Consider the following 22490-nt stretch of genomic DNA (forward strand, 5'->3'; position numbering starts at 1 on the left):
TGGAAAGTGGTAGACAAGCAGTTCCTGATCAGCCCAGTGGGAAGCCTGGAAAGACCTTCGTGTTCTACTTTAGTATTTTGTAACTTGTTTACTTATTAAACTAACGCCTAGGCAACAAGAATAGCATTTTTCTTCCGTGGAATCCATCTCTAAGAAAATATACACCTGGAAGCTGTCAACAACAAATAAGCCAGCAAGTCAGAGTAAGCCCATTGACAGAGTTGGCATGGATCAGCTTTGATCCTTCCTCAGGGCAGTGAAGCAAAGGACATAGGAGAGTACTTGTCAGGGGTTCTCACAGGAATTCCACTCTGCCTGGCTATCCAGAGATCACAGCCACCTCCCCTGTCACCTGACATCAGGGTTGCTAAGGTTGCTTTACAGAAAGCTCTGTTGAACCAAACTCAGGAGATCTCAAATAGCACAAGTCCGGATATAAATTCTGAAAATCCTTCTTGAGACAAAAACGTCTCTCCCCAGATCCACCAAGCTGTCTGATAACATGCCAACCTGGCCTCTTTGTTCATTATCTCCAAGATCTCAGGCTGGCTGCTGAGCCACTGCAGCAGCCTCCTTACCTGATGTCCCACTTATACCCCCAAACTCAACACAACTTCTCCAGGATATTCTCTCCATTGCACCATTTTACCCAAAATTCTTAGGTGTACTAAAATTTTATTCCAGCTTGGACTGTGCACAGTAACTCCAATACTATCCTCACTACTATTCCCTTGCCTCACCCCCACTAAGTCTGCTGGGTTGGGCCTATACTGAATCTCCGTATCACCCTCACCCACTCCACCCTACCTCACCATCTTTGTTGGATCACTGCTCACTTGCAGAAAGTGAAGTGTAAACCCTGCTAGTCATTTCCACTCTTTTTGGTCTTTAATCATACATGATAGACCTTTAACGTGTCCCTTAGAATCTACCATATTTGATAGTAAAAGAGGTATTGAAGGCATATTTTCTGCTCCTCTGCTTTCAGATTCCTCCTTCTGTCCCTACTTCTGAAATGGAGACTGAGTAGGGAGTCACCAAATTGATCTGGAGAAGATGAACCAGATGTGCTCAGATTATGGAGCCTGGCCTCAGTGGGGAGAACTGGAATCCTAACCCACCAGTCCAACTGTCATATCCAATTTTAAACTCTGGCTGGGAACCATGGTTCACACCTGTAATCCCAGCATTTTGGAAGGCCAGGCAGAATGATTGCTTGAGGTCAGGAGTTCAAGACCAGCCTGGGCAACATAGTAAGACACTGTCTCTACAAAAAAAATTTTTTTAATTAACCAGGCATGGCAGTGCATGCCCGTAATCCCAGCTCCTTGGGAGTCTGAGGTGAGAGGATTGCCTGAGCCCAGGAGTTGAAGGTTACAGTGAGCTGATCATGCCACTGCACTCCAATCTGGGTGACAGAGCGAGACCCTGTCTCAAAAAAAGAAAAGAAAAGCCAGTAGTCTCCCACCTCTTTCCTTCTTCTTCCGGGCTCCACCCCCAAAGCGCTAACACTCACTACTGTGCTCCCCTTTCCTCACCCCAGATTTCTTTATACTCTCCCTGCCCCAGTGGAAGCTTCTCAACTAACTGTTGATCTCATTGTCAGATTATAGGAATTCACAATAAGGCATGATGAGGATTAATTCTTCTGAAGTATATTTACATTTTAAAAGAGTTTGTTGACATCTGCAGTAGCCAGATAGTGGTGGCCACCTGAAAAGACTCCTTCTGCTTGAGGAGTGGAGAGGGAAGAGTGGGAAGGACTTTGTCTTGCGGCATTGGTGCCAGCTCAGTCACAGTAGAATAGAGCACCCAGTAGATTCCTAATGTTCCCAACTCCAAGCCCTGGCTTTCAGATGATATTTCTGGATCTGCCCTGGGTTGGGGACAGGAGGGGAAGGATAGAGCTTGCTGCCCTGAAGGGAAAGACACAAGCCTGTCTGGATTCTGACTGAAGAGCCTTTGGGCCTTGAGTGAACATTGGCAGCAGCTAAATGGTATTTACCAAGGGCCTTCAGCAAGACCCAGTGCTGTGCTGGCTTTGGGTCTGACCAAGCATGGTCACAGTGGTGGTGGCCACAGTGGTACCTGTATCACCCCTTCCCCAGCTTTAGGCAGCTCAGCACAGAGAGACTCCGTTTGTTTGGGGGAAAGTAAAGGAAGGGAACAAGAATCTCTGCCTGGTAATCCAGAGAATTCTCTCGGATCTTACCCAAGACCACCAAGGCTGTACCTCTATGAGTCTGTAAGAGTCACAGTGGTACCGGGCTTGGGGTGCCCCCTAATGCAGATATGACTGTAGTGACCAAATCATAGATCACAACACTCAATTCCCTTTGAATACCTGGAAAACCTTCCCAAGAAGGACAGATACAAGTAAGCTCAGACTGCAAAGACTATAATAAAAACCTAACTTTTCAATGCTCAGACATCAACAAACATTCACAAGCCTCAGGACCATCTAGGAAAACATCACCTCACCAAACAAGCGAAATAAGGCACCAATGACCAATCCTGGAGTGACAGATATGTGACCTTTCAGACAGAGAATTCAAAATAGCAGTTTTGAGGAAGCTCAATGAAATTCAGGATAACACAGAGGAGGAAATTCAGAATCCTATCATATAAATTTAACAAAGAGATTGAAATAATTTTTAAAAAGTAAGCAGAAATTTTGGAGCTGAAAAACTCAGTTGATATGCTGAAGACTGCATCACAGTCAACAGAACTGATCAAGCGGAAGAAAGAATGAGTAAGCTTGAAGACAGACCGTTTGAAACTACAGAGAGGAGACAAAAGAGAAGAGAACGAAGCATGCCTGCAACATCTAGAAAATAGTCTCAAAAGGACAAATCTAAGAGTTATTGGCCTTAAATAGGAAGTTAAGGGTAGAAAGTTTATTCAAAGGGATAATAACAGGGAACTTTCCAAACCTAGAGAAAGATATTCATAGTCAAGTACAAGAAGATTATAAAACACCAAGCAGATAGCCCAAAGAAGACTAACTGAAGGTATTTAATAATCAAACTCCCAAAGGTCAAAGATAAAGAAAGGATCCTAAAAGCAGCAAGAGAAAAGAAATAAATAACATACAATGGAGGTCCAACATGTCTGGCAGCAGACTTCTCAGTGGAAACCTTACAGGCCAGGTGAAAGTGGCATGACATATTTAAAGTGCTGAAGGAAAAAAAAAAATTTTATCCTAGAATAATATATCCAGGGAAAATATCCTTCAAAGATGAAGGAGAAATAAAGATTCCCAACCAAACAAGAGTTGAGGGACTTCATCAACACTTGACTTCTCCTACAAGAAATGCTAAAGGGAGTTCTGCAATTTGAAAGAAAATGATGTTGAGGAGCAATAAGAAATTTTCTGAAGGGGCCAGGTGCAGTGACTCAACCCTGTAATCCCAGCACTTTGGGAGGCCAAGGCGGGCAGATGACCTGAGGTCGGAAGTTCAAGACCAGCCTGGCCAACATGGCGAAATCCTGTCTCTACTGAAAATACAAAAAAAAAAAAAAAAAAAAAAATAGCCAAGCATGGCAGTGCATGCCTGTAATCCCAGCTACTTGGGAGGCTGAGGCAGGAGAATCACTTGAACCTGGGAGGCAGAGATTGTAGTGAGCCGAGATTGTACCACTGCCCTCCAGCCCAGGCAACAGAGTGAGACTCTGTCTCCAAAAAAAAAAAAAAAGAAAAAGAAATTATCTGAAGGTATAAAACTCTCTGGTAATATTAAGTACACAGACGAGCACAGAATATCATGACACAATAATAGTGGTGTGTAAACTACTCATATCTTGAGCAGAAAGTCTAAAAGGTGAATCTATCAAAAATAATAACTACAACTTTTCAAGACATAGAGAGTAGAATAAGACATAACTAGAAACAATAAAATGTTAAAAAGGGGGGGTGGCCCGGCGCGGTGGCTCAAGCCTGTAATCCCAGCACTTTAGGAGGCCGAGACGGGCGGATCACGAGGTCAGGAGATCGAGACCATCCTGGCTAACATGGTGAAACCCCGTCTCTACTAAAAAATACAAAAAATTAGCTGGGCGAGGTGGCGGCGCCTGTAGTCCCAGCTACTCGAGAGGCTGAGGCAGGAGAATGGCCTAAACCCCGGAGGTGGAGCTTGCAGTGAGCTGAGATCCGGCCACTGCACTCCAGTCTGGGAGACAGAGCAAGACTCCTTCTCAAAAAAAAAAAAAAAAAAAAAAAAAAAAAGTGGGGGCAATGTAGTGTGGAGTTTTTATTAACTTTCTCTACTTTGTTTTTGCAATTAGTGTTAAGTTGTCATCATTTTTAAATAATGGGTTATAAGACGTTATTTGCAAACCTCATGATAACTTCAAATCGAAAAGCCTACAACAGGTACGCAAAAAATGAAAAGGAAGAAATTAAAACATACCACCATAGAAAATCACCTTCATAAAAAAGAATAAGGAAGGAATGAAGGAGGGAAAGAGGGAAGGAAGGAGTGGGAGGAAGGGAGGGAAGAAGGAAGCAAGGAGAGGGAGGGGAGGACAGACAACAAAATAATCCGAAAACAAATAACAATATGGCAGCAGTAAGTCCTTACTTATCAATAATAACATTGAATGTAACTGGACTAAATTCTCTAATCAAAAGAAATATAGTGGTTAAACGGATTTAAAATACAAAACCCAGCCAGGCATGGTGGCTCGTGCCTGTAATCCCAGCACTTTGGGAGGCCAAGGAAAGAGGATCGCTTGAGCCCAGGAGTTTGATACCAGCCTGCGCAACACAGTAAGACTCTGTCTCTATAAAGAAAAAAAAAACTTAAAAAAAAAGTGAGAAAACAAGACCCAACAATCTGTTGCCTACAAGAAACACTCTTCACCTATAAATACATACATATGCCTAAAATAAAGGGATGGAAAAAGATATTCCACACAAATGGAAACCAAAAAAGAGTAGGAGTTGCTATATTTCTATCAGACAAAATAGGTTTCAAGAGAAAAATATAAAAAGAGACAAAGATTATTATATGATGAAGAAGTCAACACAGCAAGAGGATATAACAATTATAATTGTATATGCACCCAACACTGGAGTACCCAGATAAGAAAAGCAAATGTTATTAGAACTAAAGAGAGAGTTAGACCCCAATACAATAATAACTGGAGACTCCAGCACCACACTTTCAGCATTGGACAGATCGTCCAGACAGAAAATCAATAAACATCCAATTTAATCTACACTATAAACCAAATAGACTTAATTGATATTTACAGAACATTTCATTCAGTAGCTGCAGAATACACAATCTTCTCCTCAGCACATGGATCATTCTTGAGGATAGACCATATGCTAGGCCACAAAACAAGTCTTCAAAAAAAATGTTTTTAATTAAAATCAGGCCAGGCATGGTAGCTCATGCCTGTAATCCTAGTATTTTAGGAGGCTGAAGTGAGTGGATCACCTGAGTGAGGAGTTTGAGACCAGTCTGGCCAACATGGTGAAACCCCATCTCTACTAAAAATACAAGAAAAATTAGCTGGGTGCAGTGGCAGGTACCTGTAATCCCAGCTACTCAGGAGACTGAGGCAGGAGAATTGCTTGAACCTGGGAGGCGGAAGTTGCATCGAATCGAGATCACGCCGCTGCACTCCAGCCTGGGTGACAGAGCGAGACTGCGTCTCAAAAAAAAAAAAAAAAAAAAAAAAAAATTGAAATCATATCAAGTATCTTCTCGGACCACAATGGACTAAAACTAGAAATCAGTAACGTGGAATTTTGGAAACTATACAAATGCTTGGAAATTAAATGATATGTTCCTGAATAACCAGTAGTTCAATGAAGAAATTAAGAAAGAAAATTTAAACTTTCTTGAAACAAATGAAAATAGAAACACAATATACCAAAACCTGAGGAATACAGTGAAAGCAGTACTAATAGGGAAGTTTATGGCTATCAGTGACCACATCAAAAAAGAAGAAAAACTTCAAAAAAACAACCTAATAGTGCATCTTAAATAACTAGAAAAGCAAGAGCAAACCAAACCCAAGTTAGTAGAAAAAAATAATAAAGATCAGAGCAGAAGCAAATGAAATTGAAATGAAGAAAACAATATAAAAGATCAATGAAACAAAATGTTGGCTTTTTGAAAAAATAAACAAAATTGGCAAATCTTTAGTCAGACTAAGAATAAAGAAGACCCAAATAAATAAAATCAGAGACAAAAATGGTGACAACTAATACCACAGAAATTCAATGGATCATTAAAGACTACTACAAGCAACTATATGCCAATAAGTTGGAAAACCTAGAAGAATCAGCTACATTATTAGACACATACAACTTACCAAGATTGAACCATGAAGAAATCCAAGAGTTTGTTAATTAAAAGTATTTCATATTTCCAGAAAGATTTGTAGAAACTTAGAGAAACAATTTTTATGCAGTTTATTTTTTTCTGATTTTAAATTAATACATGCTATAATCAGCAGATATATATTCATATTTTCACCTAAATATATGTACAAAAATTGTCATAGGTGCACTATCAGAATAGCCCTGAACTAGAAACAATCTGAATGTTCATCAACAGAAGAATGGAAAAATTGTGACCTATTCATACAACGGACATTACACAACAAGGACAATGAAGGAACTACAACTTTGTGCAGTCACATGTATGAATCTCACAAACATAATTGTGAGCAAAGTAAGCCAGGCACAAATGAGAACATATTATATGATTCCGCTTATATAAAACTGAAAATTAGACAAAATAAATCAGTGATGTTGGAAGTCAGGATGGTGTTTACCTGTTGGGATGGTGGAGATAGTAGTGACCAAGAGTAAGGCACAAGAGCAACTTTGGGGTGGTAATATTGTTCTTTTCCTGGATCATACTCACATAGGTTACATAGGTGTTGATTTTGTGAAAATTCATTGAACTGTAAACTTACCTACTTTTCTGCATGCATATTTTTATCCCTATAAAGTTTACTAAATTACTTGTACATCCTTATGATAGGAAATCTAGAAAACAGAAACTAGTGTTAAAAAACAGTTTTCAAAATAAGGAAACATTATGACTGTCATATAAATATAAAATGAGCACATCAAAGATTTTATTTAACTCATTAATTAATGAGAAAACCAGTAAGGTGTTATAACTGGTTCAAATGGATTTGATTTACAGAGATCTATATTACCTGCCAGACAAAATGTATTTGCATTGACACAAACAGAGATCATTTGCAGTTATAACAGGAAACATTTGTATTAATGTCAATTTTCTACATCTTAACCTCTTTCTCTACAGAGTTGTAAAATAGTCTAATCAAAGACTAGTCAAAGACAATGAAAGCAGAAATGAATGAATGAACTAATCAGGACACCCACTAAATTTCAAAGGCTTTAACATTTTTTCTTACAATACAGTAAAATCAAAACAACCTGTAATCCCTCTATTCAGGGGTAATCTATCTATGCACAATTTTGTGCCATAGTTTTAAATATTACATAAGAATTGTCTTATATCTAGAGCAAAATTACTTAATTAAAATTTTTTGAAAACAACTTTTCATACTGAGTACAGAGGTTTTTCTCCCCTGTGTTCTAAAAAGCCTCTGTTCACATTTCTGGTTATTTTCTTAACATATTTTCTTAGAAGGAAAAGTATTGGATCAAAAGATATGACCATTTTTAAGACTCTTGATACATATTGCCAAGTTGTTGTGGTTGTTGTTGTTGTTGTTGTTGTTGCTGTTTTTGAGACAGAGTCTTGCTCTGTTGCCCAGGCTGGAGTGCAGTGGCGCAATCTCAGCTCACTGTAACCTTTGCCTCCAGTTTCAAGTGGTTCTCCTGCCTCAGCCCCCTGAGCAGCTGGGACTACAGGTGTGCACCTGCCACACCTGGCTAATTTTTGTATTTTAGTAGAAATGAGGTTTCATCATGTGGGCCATGGTCTCGAACTCCTGACCTCAAGTGATCCACATGCCTCAGTCTTCCAAAGTGCTGGGATTACAAGTATGAGACACTGCCCAGCCTTAAATTGCCGAGTATTATAGGAATACTTTGCAGCACATAATTAGGTTGGAGGGTGAGAGGAAGCAAAAATCTTTCTAAGCTACTTTCATACTCCCAGAATTACTCCTGTCTGTAAGACTTGCAGGAGTAAAATATGTTTATAGTTTTATAACTACCCACCATCTGCCTTTTTCTCTTCCTTTGCTTTTGGACTTTGAGCAAAAACCCAGTACTTGCCTAAGGAAAAAGTGTGGGTTGGCACAGCAAACCACAAAAATCTCAAGTTCTAACCAAATTTAAGGCTACAAGAGGCTTCCCTGCACTGATGGCTTCATCTGTATTAGGTTATAAATCCCTTGAGGAATTTTCTAAGACCCAATTCAAACCCTGCTTCCCGTGTTTACACATATTTTCTGATCTGTTTTGCCAGTCTTGATTTAAAATATTCTGGCAGCCGGGCGTGGTGGCTCACGCCTGTAATCCCAGCACTTTGGGAGGCTGAGGCAGGTGGATCATGAGGTCAAGAGATCAAGACCATCTTGGCCAACCTGGTGAAACCCCGTCTCTACTAAAACTACAAAAATTAGCCGAGCGTGGTGGTGTGTGCCTGTAGTCCCAGCTACTAGGTAGGGTGAGGCAGGAGAATCACTTGAACCCGGGAGGTGGAGGTTGCAGTGAGCTGAGATCCTGCCACTGCACTCTAGCCTGGGCAACAGAATGAGACTCCATCTCAAAAAAAAAAAAAAATTCTGGCCAGGCACTGGGGCGGGTGGCCGGTACCTGTAATCACGCCTGTAATCCCAGCACTTTGGGAGGCCAAGGCAGGTTGATCACGAGGTCCAGAGATCGAGACCATCTTGACTAACACAGTGAAACCCTGTCTCTACTGAAAATACCAAAAATTAGCTGGGGGTGGTGGCACACACCTGTAGTCTCAGCTACTAGGGAGGCTGAGGCAGGAGAATCGCTTGAACCTGGGAGGTAGAGGTTGCAGTGAGCCAAGATCGTGCCACTGCACTCCACCCTGGGCAACAGAATGAGACTCTGTCTCTAAAATAAAATAAAATAAAATATTCTATAAGCCACATTTGTCTAACCATGAGACCCAACTTAATTCAACTATTCTATCAATTGCCTACTAAGTGCCAGGAACTGTGGTGTACTAGGCCTAGGGTAAGTGGTGAGCAAAACAGACTTTTTCCTGCTATAGGAGCAGAAAGGTGTAGTATCTTTCTTCATCCATCATAAGCGTCACAGTTGATACTCCTATAACAAAAGACAGATTAACAAGATAAAAGCATAATAAATTTATTTAACCAAAGTTTTACATGACATGGGAGCCTTTAGAAATGAATAGCCCCCCCCGCCCCCCCAAAAAAGAAGTAAATATCCAAAGATGCAAGGAAAACTGTGTTTTTATGCTGAGGCTTGATGAAGAATGGACAGTCATGTAGAAATGTGATTGGACAAGAGTATGATCTTACTGTAACAGGCTGAGGAAGAAACCCAGCAAGACCTGCCTTTCTATTTAGGTTCTTCTGGGTCTCTTCATGTAGCATTCCTTCCTCCTGAGTATGCATAGGACCCCTCTGGAATGACAGTCTTCAGGATAAAACAGAGAGAGTGACCTGGAGGTTTTATGACTTGCTTTGCAGAAGAGAGGTCCTAGTTACTAGGACCTGCCATAGGAAAGAGGATTTCTCTCCTTGTTTTAGAGGAGAAAAAGGGGCAAGTGACAGGAAAGCAGAAGGTCAGAGAACACTGGCTTCTGAGGTCCTTCCAGTGTCCTTCAGTTTAAAGTACTATGCCAAGGGCCGACCATGGTGTCTCACACCTGTAACCCCAGTACTTTGGGAGGCTGAGGCAGGCAGATCAATTGAGGTCAGAAGTTTGAAACCAGCCTGACCAACACGGTGAAACCGCGTCTACTAAAACAAAAATTAGCCAGGCATGGTGGTGGGTGCCTGTAATCTCAGCTACTTGGGAGGCTGAGGCAGGAGAATTGCTTGAACTCAGGAGGCAGAGGTTGCAGTGAGCTGAGATGATCTCACTACTGCACTCCAACCTGGGTGACAGAGTGAGACTCCCTCTCAATAAATAAATAAATAAATAAGCAAAATAAGTAAATAAATAAGCAAAGTACTCAGCCAAGTGAGGTACCATACTTTGGGGTAACATGTCCTGAGTCCTGACACTGCGCTGAGGATTTAGAAAGGATGATTACCGTATACTATATAAGATACAGCCATATAAATAGAAGGAAGATTATACATTTTAATGTCAGCTATTTATTATTTTGTTTTATTTCTTTATTTTGTAGAGACAAGGTCTTATTATGTTGCCCAGGTTGGAGCTCAGTGTCTATGCCTAGGCGCGATCATAGTGCACTGCAGCCTTGAACTCCTGGCCTCAAGGGATCCTCCTGGCCTCATCCTCCCAAGGATATTTATTATTTTGTTATATTGGTAGGTAGGTCTCTTACCAACTGGATAAAATTCTCCTTAAAGGCAGGGGCCATGTCTTTACTTCTCTGGTATACTCCAAAGTGCTGAGCATTTAATAGGCATCCAGTGGAGAGCAACCCAGTTGAAATCATTAGTGCCTCATGTCTGCATGAACCAAGCTTACCTTCTAGCTCCTCACAGAATCTCTGTGGGAATAAGTAACATGATTGGAAAACATGAAATAACTTATTATGTAAGTGATCATTTTATACTTTGTATCATCACCAATAGGTGGCACCATCAATTTTAAAATTATATTTTCTATTGTTTATAGCCCAAAATTGTATTTATGGTGTTTGTTCAATGGATGTTTATTGGACTCCATGTATGTAGAAACTGCTCAGCTCACCACTACTAACAGAGTAAAAATAAAAGTATTACAGACACGCTTTATCATACTTTCTTTTCTAGTAATACCCTAAAACACATGTATTTCCACTTTCATGTTTCATCCCCATTTTAAAAAAACAACATCTGAATCTTGGATAACAACACAAAAACAACGGTTTTACAATTTTGTCCTTTTGTGTCTGTGTGTGTGTGTTTGTGTGTGTGTGTGTGTGTGTGTGTGTGTATTCCAACCCAGCTTAATATCTGATTGTAAAAGGGGAAAAGGGATGCAAAAATCAATAAAAAGCAAATTTAAAAACCTGGGTTTTAGTGGGGGAAGGGGACCTACCAGCAGAATTTAACCCGAGTTGGCTTTCTAGTTAACACAATTTACCACTCCTCTCTTTCTTTCCTTTTGGAAGATAACAAAAGTTTGATCCAGGCACAGAAGAATTATTTCAACAGCGTCCAAGGCCACACAATCCCATCTGGAGATAATAAAAGGCCCCATTTCTCTGTGTTTATTTCAAGAGGTTCATTCTTTGGAACGACCTGAGGTTGCAAACTATAGAACAGTTGCCAGCTGAGGAGGACTGCAGCTTGAGTGCTACTCAGGAAGTCTATGGACCTGGAATAACTCCTCTGAGATTTCCTTAGTGTAGAAAGAGGCCCCTGTGCCCTTCCTTCTCTACAAGATGAGGGCAAAAAAGGAACAAACGAGAAAAAGAGGGGAAAGGGAGCAGTGAGGAAATGGAACTGCAGTATTTGCATCAAATACCATATATTAGTCACTAATTCATGAATTTATCCACCTACTGCTGAGAGAAAAGGAAACTCTGCCCAAGTCTGTGCCTTTTTTTGAGACAGAGTCTCGCTCTGTCGCCCAGGCTGGAGTGCAGTGGCGCGATCTCGGCTCGTTGCAAGCTTCGTCTCCCAGGTTCATGCCATTCTCCTGCCTCAGCCTCCCGAGTAGCTGGGACTATAGGCACCCGCCACCACGCCCGGCTAATGTTTTGTATTTTTAATAGAGACGGAGTTTCACTGTGTTAGCCAGGATAGTCTCCATCTCCTGACCTCGTGATCTGCCCTCCTTCGCCTCCCAAAGTGCTAGAATTACAGACGTGAGCCACCACGCCCGGCCGTCTGTGCCTCTTTTTACTGAATGTCTTTAAAGTGCAATGAATGGTATTAGGGAGTTGGGAAGATGCAAAGAGAGAACATACAAGGGAAGGGTTTTTGTCATTCAGGAGCTTCCAAGCTAGTAAACCATAAGAGTGTCTTGTATATTGGTGGTTAGAAGTGTGGACTCTGGAGGCAGGTTGCTTTATTCATTTGAACCTCAACTCCACCACGTATGCACGTTTGTGCTAATTTCAACCAAAGGGAAATACCGATCCACCTTTACACTACTCTGCAAAAAAGAAAAATTCTCTATCCTCCTCTGATGTTTTTAGAAATTCAAAATAAATTTTAAATGAAGTACAGCAATGAGGCAAAGTTTTTATTTCAAACCATGAGCCCTTCTCTCCCCACTAGTTGAGAATCTCTATGATACTTATTCAATGTGATGAAAGATGGCTCAGGCTCAGAGAGGGGCAAGTTATGATTGGAGACAATGACTTTGCAACATAATCAATTCATCTAATTTTGCTATTACCTTGACAGCCTAGGTCAAGGAGCAAGGAAATTAGATGGTGTGTCCTATTCAGAGTTGGGATTGGCAAGACTGGCTCATGGGGCAGGGATGATGAAACCAGCATGCTGGTCAAAGCCTTTGCTAAATGTCTCCCCATTGAGCCAAGGCTCAGAAAAAGCTGTCCAGCCTTTTGCAGCCCTTCCTAGGCTGCCATAAAAATGTACCACTGGGCGGCTTCAAACAACAGAAATGTATACTCTCACAGTTCTGGAAGCTAGAAGTCCAAGATTAAGGGATTGGCGTGATTGGTTTCTTCTGCCGTCTCCAAAGGAGAATCTGTTTCGTGCCTCTATGCCAGCTTCTGATGGTGGCAATTTCTGGTATTCCTTGTCTTGTAGATGCATCACTCACATCTCTGTCTCCATCTTCACATGATGTTCTTGCTGTATCTTTGCATCTTCACATGGCCCTCTTCACATGGACATTAGTCTTGTTGGATTAAGGGCCCACTCTACTCTAGTATGACCTCATCTGAATTAATTACATCTACAATGACACTATTTCTCCCAATAAGCTCACATTCTAAGGTACTGAGGGCTAGGACTTCAACATATCTCACTGAGGGGACAAAATTCAACCTACAACAGGCCTGATGGCAGGGAAGAGAGCTGAGTGTTGTAGGGGAGAAGGAGGGACTGAGGGCTGGTCAGAGTGGCAGGGAGTGCAGGGTGGAATTCTCAACACTCAGGAATAGTGGAGGTGGCTTTGGTCTCAAATTGATCCAAGTTTAAGATAACTATATTGGTTCATGCAGATTTAATTGTGCCTCCAGTTTTAGAACTTTTTGTTTGTTTGTTTGTTTTTTGAGATAGAGTCTAGCTTTGTTGTCCAGGCTAGAGTGCAGTGGTGTGATCATAGCTCACTGTAGTGCTAACATCCTGGGCTCAGCCTCCTGATTGGCTGGGACTACAGGCACACTGCACTATGCCCAGCTTTTTTTTTATTTGTGTAGAGATAGGGTCTCACTAGGTTTTCCAGGCTGGTCTCAAACTCCTGGGCTCAAGCAATTCTCCAGCCTTGACCTCCCAAAGTGTTGGGATTATAGGCATGAGGCACTGCACTCAGCCTAGAACACCATTTTTTAACCATCAGAACTTGACTTGGATATGTGAGTTAAGTGCTTTACTAAAATCCCAGTGTAGATGGATTCAGTCCTCTCCAGAGGCTTGGGGTGCTAATCTGGTTGGAAATGAGAAGCTGAGGGATTTGTCTTAAGCTGTGCTTTATGGCAAGCTCATCATGTTTACATTCTCTTATTGCCTGGATCCAAGAGCATCTCCTGGGTTCTTCCTGTTAGAATGCTGAATGTCCATGGAGAGTTTAAGATGAGGAAGACGAGGGCTGTCTCCCAGCTGAAACTGGTGCAGCAGATCATGCAAAGTAAAACCTCAGCAGCTTTGATGAAATAGAGCAGAGGGCCTGGGTGTCTGTCAACTCCAAGTGGAAGATTTCCCCCAGCTTTCTGTGTAACTGTGCTTCCACTGAGCAAGCCAGACATAGACTTGAATGTCGTCGCAATTTGTGCCTGTGACATCTTTCCCCAAGAACAGCACAAATTGAACTTTTACATTCTTCATAATATAGAAGGAAAGGTATTGACTGAGCCACTCCTTTATGCCTCAAGACATCTCATATATATTTATATGGATACATACATGAATGTATATATTCTGTCATAATAATGTATTCTATTATTATCTTTTTATTATAGCACAATGTTAGGATAGGCTACAGAGGCTCCAATTAACCCCCAAATAGAAGTTTATATTATGCATCATAAGCCAGTGCAGGGGATCTCCTCGGCAACATCTCTAAGTGGTGACTTGGAGGTTCAGGCTCCTTTCATCTTGAAATGCCATCATCTTCAGCATTTGGCCTCAACAGTTGCCAGAGAAGGAGAAGAGAGTGTGTATAAGACCACACTGCAGGATCTGTGGTAGGTCTGCAAGCACTGCTATCACATCTGCCAAATCCCGTTAGCCAGAACCCAATCATATGGCCCCATCCGAACTGCAAGGGAAGCCCTGGGAAAGGTCTTCTTGTATGCCAGGAAGAGAAAATGAAATTGGCAAGTATGTAGCCAGTCTTTGCTATAAGTTTCTACATGTTGGAATTATTATCTATATTTTTCTTCTGATTATGCTTAGCATTTGATACTATGTAGACTGCCTTGTTGAATCCCACTGTATTTCGTGACATCCACATGCAGCATCCCATTCCTCACAACAGGACTAGGAGTAGTCACGAGAAGTTTTATCACCCACTTTATGGATGGAAACCCTGAGGCCCAGAGCAGTTACATGGCTTGTCCAAAGTTACATACTACTGTTAACTTAAAAACACACACAATTTATAAATTTAGACAAAGAAAGAGGAGACTTGATTTCTTTTTTTTTTCTTTTTTTTTTTCTGTTCTTTCTTTTTCTTTTTTTTTTTTTTTATTATACTTTAAGTTCTAGGGTACATGTGCATAACGTGCAGGTTTGTTACATATGTATACTTGTGCCATGTTGGTGTGCTGCACCCCTCAACTCGTCAGCACCCATCAAGTCATCATTTATATCATGTATAACTCCCCAATGCAATTCCTCCCCCCTCCCCCCTCCCCATGATAGGCCCCAGTGTGTGATGTTCCCCTTCCCGAGTCCAAGTTTCCTCATTGTTCAGTTCCCACCTATGAGTGAGAACATGCGGTGTTTGGTTTTCTCTTCTTGTGATAGTTTGCTAAGAATGATGGTTTCCAGTTGCATCCATGTCCCTACAAAGGACACAAACTCATCCTTTTTATGGCTGCATAGTATTCCATGGTGTATATGTGCCACATTTTCTTAATCCAGTCTGTCACAGATGGACATTTGGGTTGATTCCAAGTCTTTGCTATTGTGAATAGTGCCGCAATAAACATACGTGTGCATGTGTCTTTGTAGTAGAATAATTTATAATCCTTTGGGTATATACCCAGTAGTGGGATGGCTGGGTCATATGGTACATCTAGTTCTAGATCCTTGAGGAATTGCCATACTGTTTTCCATAATGGTTGAACTAGTTTACAATCCCACCAACAGTGTAAAAGTGTTCCTATTTCTCCACATCCTCTCCAACACCTGTTGTTTCCTGATTTTTTAATGATTGCCATTCTAACTGGTGTGAAACCCCATTGTCTCAGCCCAAAATCTCCTTAAGCTGATAAGCAACTTCAGCAAAGTCTCAGGATACAAAATTAATGTGCAAAAATCACAAGCATTCTTATAAACCAGAAACAGACAAGCAGAGAGCCAAATCAGGAAGGAACTTCCATTCACAATTGCTTCAAAGAGAATAAAATACCTAGGAATCCAACTTACAAGGGATGTAAAGGACCTCTTTAAGGAGAATTACAAACCACTGCTCAGTGAAATCAAAGAGGACACAAACAAATGGAAGAACATACCATGCTCATGGATAGGAAGAATCAATATCGTGAAAATGGCCATACTGCCCAAGGTTATTTATAGATTCAATGCCATCCCCATCAAGCTACCAATGAGTTTCTTCACAGAATTGGAAAAAACTGCTTTAAAGTTCATATGGAACCAAAAAAGAGCCCGCATTGCCAAGACAATCCTAAGTCAAAAGGACAAAGCTGGAGGCGTCACGCTACCTGACTTCAAACTATACTACAAGGCTACAGTAACCAAAACAGCATGGTACTGGTACCAAAACAGAGATATAGACCAATGGAACAGAACAGAGTCCTCGGAAATAATACCACACATCTACAGCCATCTGATCTTTGACAAACCTGAGAGAAACAAGAAATGTAGAAACAATAAGTAGAAAGCTGAAACTGGATCCTTTCCTTACTCCTTATACGAAGATTAATTCAAGATGGATTAGAGACTTAAATGTTAGACCTAATACCATAAAAACCCTAGAAGAAAATCTAGGTAGTACCATTCAGGACATAGGCATGGGCAAGGACTTCATGTCTAAAACACCAAAAGCAACGGCAGCAAAAGCCAAAATTGACAAATGGGATCTAATTAAACTAAAGAGCTTCTGCACAGCAAAAGAAACTACCATCAGAGTGAACAGGCAACCTACAGAATGGGAGAAAATTTTTGCAACCTACTCATCAGACAAAGGGCTAATATCCAGAATCTACAAAGAACTCAAACAAATATACAAGAAAAAAACAAACAACCCCATCAAAAAGTGGGCAAAGGATATGAACAGACATTTCTCAAAAGAAGACATTCATACAGCCAACAGACACATGAAAAAATGCTCATCATCACTGGCCATCAGAGACTTGATTTCTTATAAAGGGTTATAACCTTCAAGGTGGCTATCCCACAGGCTGGGAAGCACAGCTTTCAGCAGAAGCCCAGAGACAAGCACTTTGAAGACAGAGGGGTTGAGATGGAGCTTTATGCTGAACAGGTTGACCAAATATAATATTCAACAAGTTACAGGAGGAGCTGTGAATATTAATGAAGGTGGTCCTGACACATGCGTATTGAACAAACATGCATGTAACACATGACCCATGTTCACTTTGGGATGGAGACTTAACATTTCAATGTATTACAGTTAGGCCCTACACATCAAAAGGTCGTTTCAGGACACAAAAGCTCACAAGTACATAATCTCTGTAAACTAGTCAGAATCAGTCCATGGTTGGTGGTCTTATCAGGAAAAAGTTATTAAAATTAGTCTCTCATCCAATGAAAGATATAGTTATATGGCTGGTGGAACGGGGGTTCAGCTGGGCAGTCTATGAGCAGGATGATTTGCAATTGTTTAAATATTGCTTATCTTGAGGCCAGTGCTTGTTTAGCTGCTAGAGAAAAAGAAAATCCTTGTGGCAGTTAGAGCACAGTTTCTTCCTTAGGTGTAGGAGTACATGACTTCCCCTCACCTGGCATAGCCTTAGGTCCTGTTTATAATTTGGTATCTTATTGCCACAAAGAATCTGTTCTGTGAGTCATGTGATCTCTACTGGAACATTAATGCTGCTTACTTGTTATGTCTAAACCATAGAAGAGAGGGGGAGTATCATTAGAAATGTCTGACCTCCCATCATAGCTGGGAACTAGACTTAAATTTTTTTTTCTGGGGTCCTTTTGGCCACAAGGGGGTCCATTTAGTCAGTGGGGGCCTTGGCATTTATTTTTAGTTTATACTGCTAAGTGATAGAGCTTTTCTTCTTTCACTCTGAGGTTACTGGTCTCTCTCCCTTGCCACATTGTCTTCCCCAGAGGCTCAAACTGGATGCCCAGCTCTCAGTGTACAAACTCAAGTATGCAAGAAATATATCTTCATTCTTTTATTAATCTACCTAATTTATGTTTTAAGCCTCCACTCTATGTTGGAAGGTGTCAGCAATGAATTTCATCATTTTGGTATTTCTCTACCTTTAAAGATATGTTTACATTTGGGGTGGGATGAAGGCTTGGTGGCGGGGAGGGTGGTTAGGTTGTGCCAAGGTATTGGGAAATCCATTTGTTCCTCATGTCAGCTGTTTGAGGAGGCACCAACCCAGATGTCCACAGTTCCTTCTGGCCTTCCTTTACCAATACTGCTGCACCTGTGCCTCCTTCCTGTTTGCATGGCCCATTTGTGCCCAGCATCTCCCTGCTATTTTGGGGCCACTCCAGGGTCTGGGAAGTTCTATAGGCTTACAACATACAGTCATTCTTCTCTCCAGCTTGCTGCCTCCCTAAGACACAGAGGTAGAGAAGTAGGAAAAGACCCACCCTACCCAGGCCTTTGCCCTCTCACTTTTCATCCATCCTTCTTCCCACTGGTGGAGGGATGTGTTTCTAGTCTTCCAGGGAAGCCCCTCTCTCCTCAAACCATTTTCTTCCAAATACTTTGGCTTTATTCCAAATCCTTTCTAGTCCTCTGAGATTTTTTTATAACACAAAACACAACTTACAGAAGTTGTGTTGTGGTTTTGCTGTTTATCTTGTCACATTATTTCCCTACCTTGAGGCAATAGGACAAGGGCTTGCTGTCCAAGGCATGGAGGCAGGGAGAAAGGGGTAGGGGAATACTAAGAAAAAAAAAATTTCTTGATCACATATGTATCACATTTAACTTTATCAGATCCTTGTGAGGTGAGTATCTGTATGTCATTGTTCTGAAACTAACAGTGAGGGGACGAAGCATTGATGGGAGTTCTTACAATATATTTGGGAACTCACAGGTGAGGGCTTCTTCTGCCTGATTGGTCTTTAAATGTACCATCCCAACCCACCGACCTCAATCCCCATGTCTTGATCCTGCAGTCTTGGTGATCAAGCTTTCAGTTAAGAATTGGGTGATCATGAGCTAGTTAATCCAATTAAAAAAAAAAAAAAGAATTAGGATCTGGGCTCAGAAGCCCCACAGCTGTGAAAGCCTGGCCATAGATTTCTAGTCTTCTAAATATGGAAAAGATTATTCCTTTCTCTGGCTATTTAAGTCTCACCTACCTCAGTTATCAACACTGCCTCATCCTGCCTCAGTTATCAACACACGCCCTAGAGTAAATCTGTTCGCTGGGGGTGGAAATAGAAGGGGCTTGTCATGGTACACTGATGAAGGGAAAGGAAACATTAAGACGGCTTAAGTGGAAAGGCCACACACGGCTTGTACTAGAGAGACACCATGCTAAAGCAAAATGTCGTTTAAAAAAATTCTTACTCGTCATGTGCTCAGAAATGCTCAAATGGGTACAACCATCACCAGGGGTGGGACGGGAGGGCAGGGGGAAATAAAATATGGAGCATCAAAAAAAAAAAAAATCTGACTTATATTTGTGAAATTCAATAGAATCCTATTCATTAAATGGATTTTAAAATCATTTCAAAGCACATTCGGCTTTCAAAAGATGTTTGTTTAAAGAATACTGTTGGCTTTTGGTCAAAAAAATGAAGTTTCGGTATGCATAGTAACAACCGTAGTGTAATTACTGGCCGCAAAATAGCAGGTGCCAGACCAACCCTTTTCTAACCATTTAAGAGAGCCAAGCCAAGCAAAAATGCCCAGCCTAGCCTTACCCAGAAGTTCAAAAGCTCGGCCTTTGTTACCAGGAAAAAATTAATTCAAAGAGCAAAGCCATTATTAGGCACAACCAGGTATTCTGTTGTAAACATCTTTTGTTAATACATGTTGAAAGCTGAACTTTCTCACATTTGAATGAAAGAGGGTTGCTTAAAGAGAGTTTAAACCAAGCCAGGTTCAAGGTTTTTTTTCTTTTCTTTATTTTTAGATTTCTGACATCATATCTGTGGGATCCACACAGTGGGGAGGTGCTGGCCTTGGAATCCATGGTTCCCCAGCTATCATTTTAATTTAGAATTACAGTGTTCTCTGTTAGCATCAAGGGAATGAACCTGAAGAGAAAAGACCAAACATAGGACTGTTACAGGGAAGAAAAATATGAAAAGACCTAAAGATGCACTTCCTCATTACATGTAAGGAACCTATTTCCTAGAATCCTATAAAAAGCTCAAGTGAATTTGCTTCAGTTAATAAATGTGATTTAATTATAATGATAATACCACAGCATATGTTTTGTTTCCTCTTTTTTAATTGCTTCCTGTTAATTATTGAGAGAAGAAATTCAGTGTAACTTGTTTGTATTCTGATAATGATGAGGCTGTCTCATGTATTCCGTATGTGCTTCACAATGTATGTGTGTGTGTGTGTACATAGTTAAGTTGAAGAAGATGGCCATGTGTGGTCGCTACAGACAGATGTAAGGCTAAAGAAAGGGCTCCATGGTGTTAGAGCAAAACCCCATCATAAAAAGCTCTTTGCTATACTTAGGACCTGATTGTATTGGGAAGAAAAACATTCAGTCTTGGAATGACCTGAAAAACCTATGGTATGAACCTACTCCCCTTTCCTCACCCTGGTATTAGAATGAAGTTCTACAGTTCAGCTAAAGTGACCAATTCACTTTGGTTCATCCATGTTCCATGTCTCAGGAAGACAGGAAGAGTCTGGGTTACCCTAGGTTCAGCTGATGGAGTCTAATGGCCCTGTATGCCTCTTCACCAGTAGGATGGTGGTGGCTGACATCACTGACATGGACTGTGGGGCTGGGACTGTTCTGACCACCTTATGTGTCCCTCTCATTTGGTCCTCACAGTGTCCTGAAAAGTTTGGTGGCTATCTGCGTTTCACACATGAGGAAACCAAGGAAAAGGGAGAGTAAGCTATTAGGTTGAACTACATGGAATTCCTGTTTGTGTAGATCAAAAAGGTTAAATATCAGCAAATGCATATTATTCAACCTACAACTTGCCCAATATCACAGAGTTGGTAGGTGGTGACCCCAGAGTTTGAACTCTTAACTACCCAGGATCATAGCTACATATCTGTATTACAGATGACAGACCCAGGCTCAAAGCAAATGCATTATTTTATTTATATATATATATAAATATATATATATAGTGCTATTTATATATTTATTTATATATATAGTGCTATCAGTAATTAGTAAACGATGTCCTTTCCTCTCCAGTCTGTGGCTTCAACTGCTGATTTTATTCAGGTCATAGTGTGAAAGTTGGCTCAAGTCAGACAAGACTGCCCTGCCTGTGGCCTGTTCCTGCTGCGCAGCTAAAAGCAGCTCATCAAACCAGTTCTTTCAGGCTGGCTGCCTCAAAACCTGCCTGCCTAAAAATATCTTTCTCTCAGATGGCACACAACCATACACTCTATCTCCCCAGCTGAACTTCCCACCATTAGAACGACTCAGCTACCCACATGCCTTCCACCCAAGTCATTGTTAAAATTCAACTGTGAACCCTATAATCCTCTCCTGTTAACACATTAATGATTAGTTTATCAGGTAACATGAACTCAATCTTGGATCAAGTGAAGTTTGTTTGGGCCTTGGGCTACAGATGGGTAAGGTCAGGTGCATGAGAGTGAATCATGGACCATTATGTGGCAGTAACATTAGAAGCTGTAATGGCCAGTCCCAGCATTTTACAGACGAGGAAACTGATGTTTAGGTGCCAAAGCCTAGGTGTCTTGACTTCAGGGTGACCAACCCTCCCAGTTTGCCTGGGACTGAGGAATTTTCTGGCTGTAGAACTTTCAGTGTTCAAACCTGGAAAGTCCCAGACAAACTGGAACAGACTGACCACCGTGCTTAATTGGGAGTCCAAAACTCTTCTGCTTGTCTGGACAAGTCAGGTTTGAGCGCGCCCTTGCGGTAAGAATCCCCAGGCTGCTTGGTACAGTTCAAAAATGCCAGGTGGGGAAATGACCACTAACCTGGTTTACCAAGGCTGGCTCCCCTTCAGTCTCTAAGCATGGACTTGGATGCCATGCGGGAGCAGACATATTGCCCTATGATTGACCAAAGTGTTAGCCTCTTGGGCCACAGCATTTAGGGAAGCTGGTTTCATAGAGATGGTCTCAGAAAATAAGGCTGTGGTATGAATTATGTACTTCATAGAGATAGGGCCACTGTGTCAGTCACAGCTCTGTGATTCTCAAAGCCTGTGGGTGGAGTGCTGCTGCTGTTTGTCTCTGCTGCACATGGCTGCACAGAGGTTGGGAATGGAGAAGTATTTGGGCAGGGAGATGGATCAGCAGGGTTCCCCGTGCTATCATCATTTCCTTTTTTAGAAGTTTTGTCATTTAGAGGTTTTGAATCTTGCAATAAGCGGTCATCCTTGATTAACTTTGGACTTTTTCCCTTAAATGTCAGGCACCTAATTTTAAACTTTTTCCTGGTTTTACTTCTCCTCCCAGGCTATTTTGTCCTCAGTCCTTGGTTGCTTGGCAGTTGTTTCCAATATAGCGCCTCCTGCTTTCCGTTCAGCTGGGATCCAGCTCTAGCTCATGCCCTATACCTGGGGCCTATGTGTGTAAACTAAAGAAGGGAAGGAGGCTGGGCGTGGTGGCTCACGCCTGTAATCCCAGCACTTTGGGAGGCCGAGGTGGGCGGATCACGAGGTCAGGAGAT

The 22490-nt window shown here is 41.4% G+C and overlaps 1 long non-coding RNA gene across 1 annotated transcript in view; it reads left to right on the forward strand.

Moving 5' to 3' along the window:
* LOC115893205 overlaps window positions 1-20006 on the forward strand; it is a 98890-nt gene extending 78884 nt beyond the window's left edge. The window contains exon 4 of the long non-coding RNA XR_004053179.1: window positions 19770-20006. This is a non-coding gene — a long non-coding RNA (uncharacterized LOC115893205). The remainder of the gene's footprint in view (window positions 1-19769) is intronic.
* Window positions 20007-22490: the final 2484 nt, after the last annotated feature.

Source organism: Rhinopithecus roxellana, chromosome 14 (assembly GCF_007565055.1).
Source record: "Rhinopithecus roxellana isolate Shanxi Qingling chromosome 14, ASM756505v1, whole genome shotgun sequence".
NCBI lineage: Eukaryota > Metazoa > Chordata > Mammalia > Primates > Cercopithecidae > Rhinopithecus > Rhinopithecus roxellana.